Here is a 19,184-nt window from a genome sequence, read left to right on the forward strand (position 1 = left end):
CAAAAGGTGTGGCTTCAGAACAACTCTGTGACCATTCTTGATTGTCCCAGCCAGAGCCCTGACCTAAACCCAATTGAGCATCTCTTGAAAGACCTGAAGACGGCTGTCCACCAAAGATCACCATCCATCCTGACGGAACTGGAGAGGGTCTGCAAGGAAGAATGACAGAGGATCCCCAAATCCACATGTGAAAAACTTTTTGCATCATTCCCAAGATGACTCATGGCTGTACTAGCTCAAAAGGATGCTTCTCCTCAATACTGAGGAAAGTGTCTAAATACTTATGACCATGTGATATTTCGGGTATTTCTTTTCTAATAAATTTGCAAAAATTTCTACATTTGTTTTTTTTCAGTCAAGATGGGGTGCAGTGTACATTAATGAGGAAAAAAAAAAAAGAACTTTTTTGCATTTACCAAATGGCTGCAATGAAAGATGTAAGGGGGTTTGAATACTTTCTGCACCCACTGTATAATAACTTATTTATGGTTGCAACACACATAGCTCTGGCAAAAGTTGAGACCACTGCACAGTTTTGCAAAAATCAGCTTCTCTACATGTCTGACAGCCATTCCATTCCAGTGTCAGTTGAATTCCAAACCAGAGTACACCTCATTCTACTTAATGTGCTTCTGATTAGGTGATCACCTGAACCAAATCTTATTTAATGAAGGAAAGTATAAAAACCCTGCTGTGGTGTTCACAATCCTCTTGCAATAGGACAAGCTGGATGGCAAAACAAGTGCTAGTAATATCCCAAAAGTAATAGGAATGAAAAAATAGCAACCATGCCAGAGGAGAAAAGTCTTGAGTGAGGAAAATAAGGGCTCAATTCTGGCTTCACTAGCAGAGGGATACAGTGAGCGTCATGTTGCCTCCATCCTTAAAATTTCTAAGACGGCAGTCCATTACAACAAGGTCAAGTAGCAGACATTGGGGATAACAAAGCTATAGACCGGCAGAGGGCGAAAACGACTCTCCACGGACTGGGATAACAGTCATCTTAGGCCTCTTTCACACATCAGTATTTTTGATCAGTATTTCATCAGTATTTGTATGCCAAAACCAGGAATGTCTCCAAAATAAGGAACAGGAGTCAGTCTTTCAATTATATTTTTTTCTCGGTAAGTTCCATTCCTGGCTTTGGCATACAAACACTGATGCAAAATACTGACATGTGAATGAGCCTTTAGTCGAATGTCACTCAGCAATCGCAGGATGACATCAAGTGACCTACAAAAGGAATGGCAAATGGAGTGAAGTGAACGGCAAGAACAGTTCATAACAGGCTCCTAGAGGCAGGGCTCAAGTCATGTAAAACTAGAAAAGCCTTTCATCAATAAGAAGCAAAGGAGAGCCAGGCTGAAGTTTGCCAAAGACCATAAGGATTGGACCATAGAGGACTGGAGTTAGGTAATTTCTCTGAGTCTAATTTTCAGCTTTGCCCAACACCTGGTCATCCAATAGTTAGACAGAGACCTGGAGAGGCGTACAAGCCACAGTGTCTTGCACCCACTGTGAAATTTGGTGGAGGATTGGTGATGATCTAGGGATGCTTCAGCAAGGCTGGAATTGGGCAGGTTAATCTTTGTGAAGGATGTATGAATCAAGCCACATACAAGGTTATCCTGGAAAAACAGTTGATTCCTTCTGCTCAGGGAATGTTTCCCAACTCTGAGGACTGGTTTTTCCAGCAGGACAATGCGCCATGCCACACAGGTAGGTCAATCAATATGTGGATGAAGGACCACCACATCAAATCCCTGTCATGGCCAGCCCAATCTCCAGACCTGAACCCCATTGAAAACTTCTGGAATGTAATCAAGAGGAAGATGGATAGTCACAAGACATCAGAGAACTGCTTCAATTTTTGTACCTGGAGTGGCATAAGGTGACCCAAAAGCAGCGTGAAAGACTGGTGGAAAGCATGCCAAGACGCATGAAAGCTGTGATTAAAAATCATGGTTATTCCACAAAATATTGATTTCTGTACTCTTCCCGAGTTAAAACATTAATATTGTTGTTTCTAAATGATTATGAACTTGTTTTCTTTTTCTTAGCATTATTTGAGGTCTGCAAGCACTGCATTTTTTTTGTTATTTTGACAATTTCTCATTTTCTGAAAACAAGTACAAAATTTAGTGCTTGAAAATTCGAATACAGGTTGTCAGTAGTTTTTTAGAATAAAAGAGCAATTTACATTTTTCTCAAAAATATACCTATAAAGAGAAAAATCAGACAAACTGAAAATGTTGCATGAATTTTAATGAGCAGTACCACGTGACTGCTGAAGGAAGTGAGATCGCAGAGAAGCTGGGGGCCGAAGAGACAGCGCCAGGACGGGTAAGTATGACCTGACATCCCCCCTTCCCCCTCCGAGCCCCTGGTGTATATGACTCGAATATAAGCCGAGAGGGGGACTTTCAGCCCAAAAAAATGGGCTGAAAATCTCAACAGGGTCCTCTCTCCTCTGCACCAGTCTGTCATTGCAAATTTGTTTACTGCTAACGATATCTATAACTTTGTATGTAACCCCTTCTCATGTACAGCACCATGGAACTAATGGTGCTATAGAAATAATCATTTTTCTTAATTTTTTTTTATGGCTGAAGATATATTTTTGTTTTGGACTCGGTATAGCCTTTGCATTTTTTCTTAAAAGGATGCGTCCTTTTTAAATGCAGCAATTTTCAAATTATTTACGTGTGATTTGGTTTTGTTCTCATATCGATATAGTCTGCTTGGTTTTGTTGCCATTTCTGTATAGTAAACCTGGTTCTGGTATTCTGTTATTTGTATTGGTGTAATGAGTTCGCTCTGTGACCAGATCAAATAGGAAGGGTAACATCAGAAAAAAAAAAGCCAGTTTTTCTTGATGTAAGGGTATGTTCACACGTTGCACTTTTTCAGGTTATTTTATGCAAATTAACAGCTGCCTTTTACAGTACCAGCAAAAGCCTCATGCACAGGATTCCCTCCGCGAGTCAGGAAACTGCTGTTTTTTCGGGTTTCAGCATTTTTGCAGCATTTTTTTTTTTCCACCATAGAAATCAATTTGAGTGCAATTTGCTGAAAAAAAACAAAAAAAACCACCATGTATTTTTGGTGACAGACTAATTTTAGTAAACGTGTACTGTAGACAAGTGACATTATCTGCACCAAAAACTCAGCTAAAAAAAAAAATGCAGCAAAACCCGTTTTTTGTAAGCAAGTTTATTTTTACTATCGAGAGCAGGTTTTGGCTGAAAAAAAAAAAAAAAAAAAAAGGCTTAGGAAAAACAAACCCACACACACACCACGTGAACATAGCCTTTCAGTCACATGGATGCATGAACACAGTCTAAGGGCTAAAGTCTGTGAAACTCCAACTGCAATGCTGTCTGCGGGTCTCCCAACCAGAAACTCGACAGCTACATACGCAGTCAGTGAATTGCGGTTTGTGCTCAGACTGGAGTTTCAAGGACATCTGCATGAGCCCTTAGGCTACTTTCACACTAGCGTCGTGCACTGCACGTCGCTATGCGTCGTTTTGAAGAAAAAACGCATCCTGCAAAAGTGCTTGCAGGATGCGTTTTTTCTCCATAGACTTTTATTAACGACGCATTGCCACACGTCGCAACCGTCGTGCGACGGTTGCGTCGGACCGTCGCCACCAAAAAAGTTACATGTAACGTTTTTTGGTGCGTCGTCTGCAGCATTTCCGACCGCGCACGCGCGGCCGGAACTCCGCCTCCCCGCACCTCACAATGGGGCAGCGGATGCGTTGAAAAACAGCATCCGCTGCCCCTGTTGTGCGGCGCTTCCACACTATGAGTCGGTGCGCTGCAATGTCGCCTAGCGACGTGCAGTGCACGACGCTAGTGTGAAAGTAGCCTTACACTGAGAAACAGGAGGATAGAAGTAATATGAGCCACGAGCAGCGCTCCAATTGTAGCAGATTCTGAAAATTGGCCAGCTACTGTAGAGATTAGAGATACATCTCTGAAAAGGCTTGCAGGACCACGATGCAAACATCCATGTGCTATTACCAGTCACAAATGTTTGCATCAAACTCGGCCACGTTACTTGCCCTTAACATCTCGTTTAATTAAAAGCAAAAAAGGAAAAAAATTAATCTTGCCCACCTCATGCAATAAATCAACCCTCTTACCTCTTGGGTAAGATGAGCGTTTGGATGGTTATTCCCATGGACACCGATTTCATTGGTGAGTGCAAATCAATATATTCTATAAACGTAAGGAAATAAATCGATTTGACCCTTTAAGTAAAAAAAAAAAAAAAAAAAAATAATATACAAAACAGCCACATCATTTTCCCAAGACTTTCCCCCGGATGGGATCCTTGTGTACCTCCTCCTGCCGGTATCATCGCAACCTTTTCTGATTTGTAGGACTGGCGCAACATAAGTGCATCATGCCACAACAAAGAGGACATTGCTAGTCTTACAAATCAGACGTGCCGTGGGTGCTGGCAGATCGGTGAGTCGCAGGGCCCTGTTCTGTGGCCATGGGCTACTGATCTGATCACTGGACAAAAGGTCCTGCTAATTAATTCGCTCAGCTCTAAATATTGCTGCAAAAAGAGAAAACCATGCATTAGGCGCTCACTTGATCTGTGGTCTACATTGCCTCCAATCTTGGTGTTTAAAAACACACAAATAAATCAGATATAGAAAAATAGGCAACCTACAATGTGCTTGAAGTCTAAAAATTTTATTTACATTTTTGTACACAACTGTACATAGTTTATATTAAAACAATATTAAGATATGTTACATCCATCCAAAACAAGTTTAAAAGCGTAAAACATTTATAAAAAGTTATAATCCTCATTATATCAAGCTCTAATAATTAGCCCTGGGAGAGAATTTTTTAAAATTGAACCTTTCAAAAAACAAAAACAAAACCAAACAGAACACATCTCAGAACATGGCTTAGTTACTGAACTGTTTGAAATTTGAGGTCGTGTATTTTTTCCCCTCTGCCTCAGGTCTTGGTAAGAAATACTACCCACCTAGATATGATATCAAGGGGCACACTTTTTTTCCCTTTTACTTCAGATCTATGGCATTCTCAGTTCGTAGCAGAGGACCAAGAAACAATACAGCTCTTCTTGGCTATATTTTTTTGTAATGAATTATTAAAGTCCTGTGATTACAGCAGCCTCTGCTCCAATTCAAGTAATTTAATAACAGCTAATGTCAATTTACAAAACAAAACTTGGTAAATATCATTATAAACTGTCCAGTGAGAACTTTTTTTTTTGAGATTAGATAGATTTAGGCAAAGACGAGGATAGATTATATTCAGGTGAAATGAGAACACTCCACATTATGTGCAATGATACATTTTGGTTGTTAGTTGCAGAATATGGATAGGTTATAAGTGTACAGTAGATATAGTTTAGATATTTGTCATGCTGTATTTGCATTCATTTATGGATTTCCATTCATTTGTGGATTTTAGCAACTGATTTTCTTCAGTCAGGGCACATTATCTTTACTATCCATAAAATGTTACAAATATTTACTATAAAAAGGTGAAATGAAATAGATAATTCTATTTTTGAAGACTGATTCAGTCAAAGTTACCACTGCCAACAGTATAGAAACACCGGTAATGGGGGTGTTTTTTGCATGTTTGCCTAGTATATAGTGTTTTAGAGGATCTGGGATCACCAATTTTGTCTGCAGTGTCTCACCCCCTTGGCACCTCAGAAATTCACATAGTTTACAGTGTTAATAGAACTAATGTGCACCCTATTAAATTTGTGTGCGGAGCACAAAAAAAAAAAAAATTAGAAACAAAATAAACAGTTTCAAAGCACTGGAGCTTGCTGCTTGCAATGAAGTTATCTTAAAAGGGAACCGGTCACTTCATATTGCCGGAGCCTCATGTAGCATAAGTCAGTCTGGCTGCCTGATTTCAGCCAGGTATGTATTTTTCAGAAATACTGGCCCTTCAGAGAAAACAATAGTTTTAAGAAAGAGAAAAGGAGTCCGATGCCACTTCTCGACATCCAAGGTGAATTCCAAGTTGGCCCCTTTGTACACACATAGGAGACCTGACAATAACCTAGAGGGGGGCGAGATGAAGCACCTCTCCAGACTAGTCGAGCAGAGCTAAACCTTTACGCGTGTACAGTCTATATTTAAAGGGTATCTGAACACGTGATGTAATAGAGTCAGGTGGCCCAGTCTAAAGATATAAATGCTCTAGAAAATACCAGTTGATCATTTTCACAAATTAAATTAAATAAAAATTAGATCCTAACAGATGGTTTTAATATGATAAGAAAATATAGAGCATAAGTATAATAACGTAACTGATACTTTCAAACTGATCTCCCACCCCAGGAATCTTACTCTTCGCATCCCATGACGTTCAGGTTTGATCTGGCCCTAGTCTTCGGGCGCATTGCCCGGAAACGAAATGGTGTTCTGTTTAGTCCTTTTAAAGTTTACAAAGTGATTTTTTTTTTTTTACCACAGCCAGGTACTCATTGGATGGCTACTACCAACAGGTGGCGCTATAGAGTTCAAGTCCTCTTCCTCTCTGAAGAGGCAATTTGCATATTATTTTCCCAAAGGAGCATTGCACGGTGAATAAGCCTCCTTACCTTGACAAGCCAGAGCTGGTATGTCCTCTCCACAAGGAGAAACCTTACCCCTTAAACCTCAGTCCAGAGCCTCTCACCTAGCCAAATCAGTTCTCATACTTTGCACTGACGAGGGCCAATAGCCCGAAACACCGTGTCTGCAAATTGAGATTCGGTGAACTCTCTCTCTGAAGAGGCAATTTGCATGGTAACCATCTAGGAATTAGGCTATGCTTGTGAGAGAGTAGCCCCGTTTTAGTCAGCGTTTTCAAAAGAATGGGATCTCGCATAAGAATTTTGGGAGGTAGAAAGAGTTGGAAAAAAAAAAAACCTGCATTAACCTCCAACCTCCCTTGCTTTAATACGGCCACTTCGAGGTGTCAGCATTTGTTTATAGAAGAATCTGCTGCAACCTAAGCAGTCGTCCCAGAGGCCACAACTACAGTAGGAGCCTCGGGGTGTAAAAACTAGCACACATTACCGGTCAGTCAATGGCAATAGTGCTATAGGAGTCCAAAATTAGGCAAATGCTAGGCAGTGACTTGTGTGACTTGGTGTCCTCATGGAGTACAGCTGAGATTAGAGTGTGTAGCACAAGTTTTCCGCTTGTGCTTCTTGAATCAATTGATACATTAGAATCCTAGTCTGTATATGGTCCTATTAATAACTTTCAGCTTAAGTAAACCATTTTACACAGAATAAACCAGTATTTCCAAAATGAAAACCAAGTGATAAACAGTGCGTCGTAAGAGATTGGATCGGATTAGACTGTAAAAAAGAAAAAAAAAAAAGAAAAGAAAAACAAAAGGCCTTAGCATTAAAAAGGATCTCACTGAAGACCACGATTGATAATTTCCAGCCAGTGTATGCTTTGCGAGCGAGATATAAATATATATTTATATGCTAAAGTAGTAAACGTACCCGAGGTCCAGAATAAAAAAAAAAAAAAATCTGTACAATAAAAACAAAACCATTTAGTAATCGTAAAAACACTAAAAACAAACGTGGTACAAATCTTAGAAAGTTAAAATCTACCAAACTGTTGTGCTTTGTGAAGTTACTCTGAAGTGTATATTACCATCTCAGACCAATTCCTGGAAGACTGAAATAAGAGGAGAAATTATATCTTTTAGGTTCGGTATAAATGTTTAAAAAAAAATAAGAAAATGCGTTTTTCAAACACCTTCAAAGGAGAACGCACACATTAAATCATAAAGTTACAGATCTAAATGCATTCATGTTCAGTTCAGTTCAGTATTCGAGCAGGTCGATAGTGTGTAAAGTCTACAGCTCACAGAAGGGACTGCTGGGTGATCTGAACTCAGATTTGCGGTTCTGAATGATTGAGAACTCAGATTTGATGTAGTAAATAAAAAGGCATACATTAACCAAGGGTCAGCAACTTTTTACATTGCATTCCAATGTATAATTGAAAATATATTCAGAAGTGGACAGTCATAAGGCTTTATAAGGAGCCTGTTGGGTTCAAAATATTGTGCATGGGAAATCTTTGGGCAGCATGTTCTAGGGCAGGGTTCCCCAACTCCAGTCCTCAAGGCCCACCAAGAGGTCATGTTTTCAGGATTTCCTTAGTATTGCCCAGGTGATCATTGCATCACCTTTGCAATACAAAGGAAATCCTGAAAACATGACCTGTTGGTGGCCCTTGAGGACTGGAGTTGGGGAATCCTGTTCTAGGGTAAAATAAAGATGCTGAACATGATACAAATGTATTAATTCTGGGCTTAACAGTCCATCAGGAGGTCCTAATAAGGGACAGCCTTCCTTGTACAAGTGTGCCTAGTACCAAGATGTGCTGTCACATCACCGATTCTGACTCTCCTCCCTCCACCACCTTGACTGCCAAGCCCAGAAGGAGCAGACATATTCAATAAAATACAAGTTAGGGTGCAGTCAGACAGCCATGTAAGACAGACAATGATTACAAAGTTTGGACTGGCCAGCAGCTCTCCTGACCTGGAGTGTGATAGTATGTATTTCTATACAGCTGCCACTTTCAGGTTAGGAGAGCCGCCGGTCAGTCAGGGCACAGCGATGCGATCGTCATCTTTTATACAGCCATTTGACTGCGTCCTTATACTGAATCTTTTACCACAAACCTACCTATACATCAATCTCCTCAGCTAATCCTGACATCTGACATGCTGTTGGCAGACACCATGTTTAATGTGAGATTTGATTTATGGAAAAAAAAAATCTTATGTTGTCCATAGTCATGATGCTACTGGGTTATTTTTTAATAACTAATGCATGACATCTGTTAAAAGGAAACTGTTGAGTCATATTAGGCTATTACCTGCAGATATGGGGTTAATCTGTAGGTTAACAGTGTTATGAAGGAATGTGGCACCCAGGAAAACATTAACTTTATTTCTCCCAGGAGCCTCCGGCTTTCAGTCACGTAGACTTGTCTAGGGTCATTGCTCAATATACTGTGAACGGCGTCTTTAAGGCTACTTTCACACTTGCGTTAGAAGCGCATCAAAATGCAACACAGTGCGTTTGGCGCACAGTCAAAAGGGCGCATGCGCCGGCAAAAGCGTACCAGCGCACTGCCTGCGAACCAAATGCTAAAGATAGGGTACGCAGGTTTCATGCAGCGTCATGCGCCCATAGGAGCTGCACGGCAGCAGTGCGCTGCGCCTTCTAACGCAAGTGTGAAAGTAGCCTAAGCACGCCTTGGCACCGACAGCCGGCTCTGCCCTGATGCACTGCAGTCATTATCCGATCTGACTGGTTCCCTTTAGAGATAACTTATAATGCCAATGTAGTTTTGTATAGAACAGTAGGTCTCTCCGACATGCAGGACATGGCTAAGAGCCATTGTTCACATTTTAATCATTCCCCCGGCTTTGAAATGAAGTTTTAGGCTACATCCCCCCCGATCAGGAATAGCAGCGTTTTGATGCAGCGTATTTTAGCTGCGTCCTAATTGCTGCAGTTGTTAGTACATGCAGATTCATTCCATGCAATGACATTCAATTAGTCAAATTCCGCAGCGAAGACCAGGGTCTCCTCTACAGAAATTGACATGCGGCTTGTAAATCCGCACCGCAGGCAAGTTTACGCAGCGTTAAATAGAAGCATAGAGGGCACAGGATTTTTATAAATCCCATCCACTGTGCTTGTACTGTCCAATGCAGCGTTTTGGACGCAGCGCAGATGTCAGTTCTGACTTGGGGCACACTATGAAAGCAGCAAGGCAAGTGTTGATTCTACAGAGCCTAATGTTGATGTGATTACAATGGTAATGTATCTATACCAGCTGACCATCATTTTTACGAGATTATTAAGAATAAAAACGGCAACATGATCAATAAGTGTCATGTGATCAATAAGGTGTAATGCAATGAAAGGTGAAAGGCTCCCCTTATCCAAGAGATAATAAAAGAGCATCCCCCTCGTTTTATAGATATTTTCTATCAGACAATACAAAAAGATTAATTTGAGATTTTCCATAAAAAAAATTAAAAATATTCCAGTTTAACAAAGAAGCAGATATTACTTTTTCTGCTTTGCTGTGTAGACTGGTATATCTATGCAGGGCGATCTCATAAGTGGAGGTAAGGCCATTTAAATTAGTATTTCACTGCTGGTGGCCTAGATAAGACAAATCCATGGGTTTGTAAAGCCCCCGTCACACATAGCGATCTCGCTAGCGAGATCGCTGCCGAGTCACAAGTTTTGTATCGCTGATCGTCCTCGAATGGCCAGATTTTTTTTGATCGCTGGTCTCCCGCTGGCCAGCACGCATCACGTGGCAGGCGGGAGACCAGCGATCAGAGAGCTGGTAACCAAGGTAAACATTGGGTTTCTAAGTACCGCGTGGCGCTTAGAAACCCGATGTTTACCTTGGTTACCAGCTCCCTGCACCAGCATGCTGGTATCTAACGTACACTGTGGGTAACTAAGTGACGTGCGTCGCTTGTTTCCCGTGTCGCTGGTGCTGATCACTGGTGAAGCTGCCTGTTTGGCAGCTCACCAGCGATCCTGACAAGTCCAAATCGTTGTCGGGATCGCTGGTGAATCGCTATGTGGACGGGGCCCTAAGGAGGGATGCTGTACTCAGTGATGCCAGGAAGTACAAAACATGACTAATAAGACCTCTAATTAGCTGTAATGATCACGTGGCGGGTACAGCACATCACTATCTGCCGCCTGTAAACAAAGACTGGCAGGGAATCAGCTAAACACCTGCGCTGGATCAGTTAGGGATTGAAAAAAAAAAATCAAACCATGATCAAACCAAGAGTCACAAATTTACAAAACCACATATTAACAATTTAATGTATGAATTAATAACATTTTCAAATCCTACTGAGTGCCAGATTGCTTTATCACTTAATATTTATGGGATAGGACCCTATCCGCGCACCTGAAAGCACTTGGAGTGCTGTATTTCAATTGAACATATTCTTTAAGAGTTTCAGAAAACTGTAAAAGTGGTTGTCCAGTCTTAGAATGACTGCAGATTTGTAGTTTATGTAACTGTAGACTTGTGAATCCTCACAGCGCGCACACTGTGCGCTGTGAGGAGTCTCCAATGCTGGCAACGAGCGTTAATAAGTAACTGGTATATTTTCGGCCACATTCCAACTAGACTGCATCCAACCTCGCTCAATACACTAGCATGAGGCCAGATACACTCGTCGGCATGTGACAGCATGTATACACATTGAAAACTTGTTGTTTAAGACCCCTTCCCCTCTCGGCACCACACTGGAGAATCCTCATAGCACACAATGCGGATTCACAAGTCTAAATGAAAAGACTGACGAACGGACTTATATCATCAAGCAGCTGAGAAAAGAGATCCACTGTAATTAATAAAAAAAAAAAAAAAATCAACATTTATTAAAACAAAAATGCTCAGTAGGAGGTAACGAAAACACCATATAAATTCAAAGTCACCATGAAGAAGATAAAGATGTCCGTGGAGTAAATAAGTTAGACTGCAGAGCTACAACAATATATGTATTTGATAATATGCTAATTTGGAAAAGTACCTCAAGGTCACATGATATCAAATATACCTAAATCCCATATATAGCATATATTTAATACCTACAATCACAATCCCTATCTATATACCATCACTTGTATTCAAGTCATGTAAATCTATAAACATGGATATACATCCTAAGAAAAGTATCCGGATAGTAGATAAGACATATAAGGAGCCCAAAAGCTAGATTACCTCAAATCACAGGACAACCATGACCTCCACCCCCAACGCGCATGTCGCACTAGCTTCTTCTGGGGGCGTGTCTAAGTTGCGGGTGGCAAGTTGCACCCTGATTGGTGCTTTGGGGGTATTTAGCTACTTACCACCCGCAACTTAGACACGCCCCGGAAGAAGCTAGTGCGAAACGCGCGTTTGGGTGGAGGAGGTCACGCCACTCGGAGTCACGGTTGTCCTGTCATTTGAGGTAATCTAGCTTTTGGGCTCCTTATATGTCTCATCTGCTATCTGGATACTTTTCTTAGGATGTATATCCATGTTTATTGATTCACATGATTTGAATACAAGTGTTGGTAGATAGGGATTGTGATTGTAGGTATTAACATATGCTATATATGGGATTTAGGTAAATTTGATACTGAAGTCATGTGACTAGGTACTTTTCCAAATTCGCATACCATCAATACATATATTGGTGTAGCCCTGCAAGCTAAATAATTTATTTACTCCACGTACATCTTTATCTTATTCATGGTGACTTTGAATTTATATGGTGTTTTCATTACCTCCTTCTGGGCATTTTTGTTGTTTTAATTCATTTTTTAATATATTAATATTTATTTTTAAATTAATTACACTGGATCTCTTTTCTAGGCTACTTGATGATACAAGTCCGTTCGTTAGTCTTTTCATTTATACTTTGAAGTGCCAGTTTTTGATTGAGTTTTTGGACAAATTTTGATATAAGGATTCACAAGTCTGTAGTCACACAGTGACTACAGTCTTGTAGTTTAAGACCAGACATCACCTTTCAGCCATATGCAACTCAATATAATCAGGGTTTAGCCTGGTTATAAAATATGAGAGTGATGCTCATGATAACCGATGCAAAGCTGGTAAAACTGGCAAGCTCAAAAATTGGTCATTTTGCCAATTAACCTTCTAATTCTGCAAGGGCAAAGTTAGTCCATTCGAGTAAGGTCGACACAGATTATCGGTACCTATAAGTGGATCAGGTGTAGGAATTGACAGTAAACAGCGAATGGTAAGAGAATCCTGGTCCCAGTGTGAAATTGGAGCAGCTGCTCATAATAACCAGATTGTAACAGAGGATTAATGTGTGAACAGCTCTCCTTTCTAAAGGAGAGGAAAGTCTTAAATAGGGGGCATCTCTCTCTGATGTAACCCTAAAGAGGCATATGGACAGGCTTAATGAGACAAACCTCTAAGCAGAACCTCCCTAGTGAAACCATGGGATATTAGAGGTTATGGATGGACTCGAGGGCTGTATTTAAAGCCCCCAAAATGTGGCATATTTTCACAGTCCCTTATCTAAAGGTATCTGAAAATCATCAGCTAATAAATGCACCAGTTATTTTCATTAAAGTTTTATTTCTTGTTTTTGCTGAAGTTAATTCTGAAGAAAGAGGACATTCATCCGTGTACAAATGAAATATTGATGAGCAGCTAGGGGATGCTATATGGATAATTCAGAAATGGACAGCAGACCCAGGAGATGTACACTGTACGCCTATAAGTTTATAACTAAGGGTTTGTGTATTATAAAGCAATAGCTGCTTCCTCCAGAAACTGCACAAGCCTTGTCCATGGGTCATAACTGGTACTGCAGCTCAGCCCTATTGGCTCGATTCTGGATGAGCTACATTACCAGACACAGCGCAGAAGCAAGAGTGTTGGATTGGGGGCCTAATTCTTGAAGACAGGTAACTTTTTAAGAGGATCTTGCACAAATGTGTTCTGTTGAACTGTGCATGAGATGCAATAGTGGCAGCAGAGCAGAACACCTTCGTCTCCTCGTTGACGCGATATTAGTGATCCAAGTATTTAGGTCCTAAATAGTTAATTTTCAGTCCAACTGGGCGTTACCAAAGAGCTCTCGCTGAGGGCGTGTAGTCATCTTTCTGATACGGATCAATCATAAGCAGGTGGCAACACTGGGGCAAGAAGAACATGCCCTCAGAATAGCTTACAGCAGGCTCAGTTTCAGAAATCCATTGACCGTCTGCGCTGGAGAACTGCAGAGCTGAATGATTGACAGCTTTCGACTAGTTTCTAGCAGTCAGTGTGTGGGGGAAGGGGCAGTGCTGGAGAAGTTGACCCTCATTATGCTTTCCAGTCAAATTCAAATGAGCTTTATTGGCAGGACCAAATATTCATCAGAATTGCCAAAGCAGGTTTAGTGCGGCCAACTCTGCTCTGACTGCTGGAGATGAAAGCTGTGTCACACTCAGATCTGCTGCGCTCCAGCACATGTGAATCACTCTGCAGTGAGGAGAGCAGACTGTTTGCCAATACATATTTCCTCAGCCTATTCTGAGCGGTATTTTTCTTTCCTCAATGTTGCTGCCTGCCTATGATTGGTCAGCATCAAAAAGAGGAAGAAGTACATACCGCTAGTGAGGTCTATGGTAAAATATTTAAATAAAAAAAAAAATAATCGAATTGTTTAGGTGGCAAGGTCTTTGACCTCTAATATCTCGACAACACAAGGACTTAAAAATACAAAACATGTTTTATTCTGCTCTACAACCATCATTAATTACATCATGTGTGCAGGGCTACATGAAACTACATGTGACTTTTGGAGTTTTCACGCCAGATTCAAGCAGTTCTGCCAATCTAGGAAGAGCTGGGTTTTTGCTACACCCGCTCCTCTAATTTATCGACAGTGGCTGTGTTTCTTACGGCAGAAATGTTACTTCGAACTTCTGGCGGGCTGCACGCCACTAAGAGGATGCGCCAAATTCAGTGTTGTACACCTCTTAATGAATTTGATGCATCCCATTTCTACAGTCTCCTCATTAAGACTGGCATAGGAAAAACAAGTCTTAATGATTCGGGCCTAGGTCTTTTAGTATTGAATTTGTGTATGGATATTGAGATCTGTGCTACTGCTACCCCAATACTGTTTATGTTGTTTTATAAGGGAAGATACATCTATCTGTCTAATATAATATATATATATTTTTTTTTTTTTTCAACCAGAACTAGTGGTGACATTTATCTATGGCTCTCAGAGAAACTTCAGCAGTTTGTGTTTCTTGAAGATAAACTGGTAATTCATTTGCTAACTACAACACATGTATTCAACCGGTACGGTAGTTTGTTTCCCCATAGATGTGGTAGTACTGCTGTGCCAATAGTATGGTAGCTATTATCCTGCCAATTACAGCTTCCTAACGCACATTTCAGTGGTAATAGGTACAAATTCCAATAACTGGGTGGGGATCATTCCAAGTGGGTTTCTGCAGCTTCTGAATTTTCCACAAATAATGTCAAATGCTTAACTTTTACCTACTCTCTGTAGATTAATCATGTGCTAGAATATCTTATATTATAGCACATACTTAGTGCGAGGTTTTTTTTTAAAATCTTAATGACTACAACAAAGGAGGTGACAAGGCCTTTTAACAATGAGAACATTTTTTCTGTTCCCTTATTGGGTGTATATAATGTTTATCGCACTCACACAAGTCACCCATACCTTACCTTGCACATCACTCATTTATTAGCTCGCCAGCCTATGCACTAGCTCTCCCGGCAGGCCGTGACACTGACCAAGTACAGCGTATTAAATACCGCCGGGCCACCATTGGCTATAGAGACCACTTACCCATCCTGCTGGAAGAGGAAGCAGGACATTCTAACAAAGGAGGATCAGTAACGCAAGTTATGACTTATTATAGCCCCATTCAGACCTGAAATATGTAGAATATGATTCTACTGTTCTGGACAAACAAAAGCTCAGACAATGAGTTCCCTCCTGGTCAGAGATACTGATAAGGCAAAAGGAGACTCTGGAAAACCTTGAACTTTCCTGATTTTAAAATACATTACTTTAAATAACTAAATTTTCCAACAATTTCAAGCGTTATAAATTAAATTATGCCAAAGCTTAAAAACAAAACCACACATCCATGCAATTTTGCATCCACAATAACAAAGGGAAAGAAATATCATCAAAACCTTTAGACTTCTGGAATCTCAAACTTTTCACAAGTTCATCCCAATCCAAGTGATAAGAAGGTTGAACCCAATTTTGTGACGTTTCATTTATCAGTTAAATACATTTTAGGGCTGCAAAATCTTTTGAAATATAGTTAGACGAATTTAAGAGTACTTCTCTTTGTTTTTGTTTTTTTAAATGATAGGTACTACCTTAATTGTGCAGCAGATCGTTGGGGTCCAAGTCCCAAGACTCCTACACTTCATAAAGGATGCTGTGCCGCACTGTGTACAGAGCGGTGTATGGTCACAAGAGAAAGTCTCCGAGTCCACACTCCTATGTACAGGCTCACACCACTTTCTGTGTGATCGTGGAGGCGTCAGCACCTAGATCCCCCACCAATCTGGAGAACATGATATATACTAATTAAATTGTTTGATATCTTATTTGAAGAAAAAAAAAAAAAAAAAAAGTGTAGCAATTTGAAAAAGGGTATAGAAACTTACCAGGTGTGCCCTGATCAGCTTTCCTTCTCAGTCACCTACCAGTGTAGAATGATAGATGTACATAATGGGCTACATTTGTAGATTAAAGATTTAAAGTTTTCATAGAATCATAGAATGTTGCAGGATTCACTAAACCATCTCAGACACATGTGCGTCCAGCCTGTTTGAAGACTTCCATTGAAGGAGAACTCACAAGCTCTCCTTGCAGACTTATCACCCTGTCAAAAAAGACTTTTCTAATATCTAATCTATCTTCTCTCTTTCAGTTTTGAGAACAGTGAACACTTCAAAGCCGAAATCTCCCAGCAGTCTCAGCTAGATCAATGTTTGCACAGAGCCTTCTCTGGCGATTCACATCTTAAGAATACGTTGGTTCGTCAAACAGAGCGCAGTTCCCAAAAGGCCATGTTCACACGTTCAGTATTGTACATCCTTATTTGTAAGCCAAAGTGAGGAGTGGAACATTCAGAGGAAAAGTATAATAGAAACACGTCACCACTTCCGCATTATTGACTCACTCCTCTCCTGATTTTTGCTTACAAATACTGAGGAAAAATACAGACCAAATACTGACAGCGTGAATGTGGTCTAATGCTTAGTGATTTAAAATTAAAAAAAAAATTAAAAAGAAAATGGTTGGTTTCCACAAGAGCTGTGACTGTAGCACTCTGCTGTAAAGCCCCCGTCACACATAGCGATCTCACTAGCGAGATCGCTGCCGAGTCACAAGTTTTGTGACGCAACAGCGATCTCACCAGCGATATCACTGTGTGTGACACCTATCAGCGACCGGCCCCCCTGCCGGGTATCGCCGATTGTCCTGGAATGGTCAGGACATTTTTTTTGATCGCTGGTCTCCCGCTGGCCAGCACACAGCGCTGCGTGTGACAGGCGGGAGACCAGCGAGCTGCCGCTGGTAACTAAGGTAAACATTGGGTTTCTAAGCGGCGCACAGCGCTTAGAAACCCGATGTGTTCCTTAGTTACCAGCGCGCTGGTGCAGGGAGCTGGTAACCAAGGTACACATCGGGTTTCTAAGTGTCGCGCGCTGCTTAGAAACCCGATGTGTACCTTGGTTACCAGCTCCCTGGTAACTAAGGTACACAGTGGGTAACTAAACGACGTGCGTCGCTTGTAACCCTCCTGTCGCTGGTGCTGATCGCTGGTGAAGCTGCCTGATGGCAGCTCACCAGCGATCATGTAGCGACACACCAGCGATCCTGAAAAGGTAATATCGTTGTTGGGATCGCTGGTGCGTCGCTCTGTGTGACGGGGCCCTCATCTAGATTGCAATTCGGGATTAACATATCAAATAAAACTGTGATGTATTACCAAAGTTACTCCATAGACCATATATATGTCAATATGGTGCATGAAGTACAGTATGCAGGAGAAATGTAAACTGTACCAATTATTAGGATCTTTATGGAACTGTACGTAAAGCCAGAAATCATAACACGACTATGGAAACCCCCAATGTGAGAGGTTAAAGTGAACCAGATAACTGATCCATGCTCCCCGAATCAGACAGCGCCTGCATTATTGCAACCATGTATGTTTTAGGCCATGTTCACACAGTTTTACAAGACAAAGAAAAAAAGTTTAAAATAATCAGAAATCATTTTAAGAAATGCTCCTTTTTCAGGGGGAATTAATCTTTTCCTGAAATCATTTGAATAGGATTTGAAGAGATTTGTACAAGTTTATGGTTCCTGACGCATTCTTTGGAACAGTTTGATTGACCAGTACCTGGTTTGGAGAAGTTTCAGTCAGGATCTGCTTCAAAAAGTGGAGACTTACTTTTTTCCCCTCCACCCCCACTAGGTTTTATTCAAAACCTCTTTAGGCGAAACCATGTTGTCTAGAAACCGCACGTCTCGGATGACTATTCCAAACTGTCCTGGCCTCCAGACATTCATCCTGCCAGTATACCGGGCAGCCTGAATCAGCAGTCAGGTTCACTTTAAAATGCCTCCAATTTAAGTGTAAGATATCATTCAGACTGGTCAATTGGTCTGGTGTTTAGCTGACCATCGAATGAGGAAAATAGGGGTGGAACCAGCTTGACACACCGGAAAAAAAACAAAAAACAAAACAAAAGTCTATTAAAAATGCTTTAAAAATAAACAAAAAAAAAAAAAAGTGATGGAAAAAAAAAAAACTGACCATCCCCTGGTTATAGTGAATGGGACTTACAGCAACATAGAGCTCCAAATAGTCAAAGCATCAGGGTCTTTCCACACTACATCGATTGTATGGGTTACCCATTAAGCACTGGCAAATTGCATCCAATTATAAAATATAATGGCTCAGTGGTTAGCACTGCAGCTTTGCAGTGCTGGAGTCCTGGGTTCAAATCCCACCAAGGACAACATCTGCAAGGAGTTTGTATGTTCTCCCCATGTTGTAATAATGTTATAATGTGAGCAAACTGTAAAGCGCTACGGAATATATTAGCGCTATATAAAGATTATTGTTAATGCTATAGTTTAGGTGTATTTTACAACAGAAGCCAAATATGACTGAAAGAATTTATTAAACAGGTTCTCCCACAAAGTATATTTCAATTGATAGAGCTTGGAATAAGCTCCACAATTTGTGTTTAAAAAAAAAAAAAAATCCTGCGTTGAGCTAATCTTATAAATGTGCCCCTGCTGTGTACTGTGTAATGACTGTCTGATCGTACAAGGACATCGTCTGATCATACCACAGCTGCTGGGCAGGGGAGAATGTAAAAGAGAGGATACAGACAGGACAGCCAGGGATCACAGATGATTCTTTTGCAAGATAAAACATTTCCCCTTCCTGTATTTAAGCAATGTTGTACCTCAAAGTATCATTTGTGATCCCAAGCTGTAATGTCTGTAAACTCTATTGCTTCCCCTGCCCAGGAGCGGTCGTACGATCAGACC

The sequence above is a fragment of the Dendrobates tinctorius genome, unplaced genomic scaffold, assembly GCF_039654945.1.
Source record: "Dendrobates tinctorius isolate UK_male_01 unplaced genomic scaffold, ASM3965494v1 ptg000016l, whole genome shotgun sequence".
Taxonomy (NCBI): Eukaryota; Metazoa; Chordata; class Amphibia; order Anura; family Dendrobatidae; genus Dendrobates; species Dendrobates tinctorius.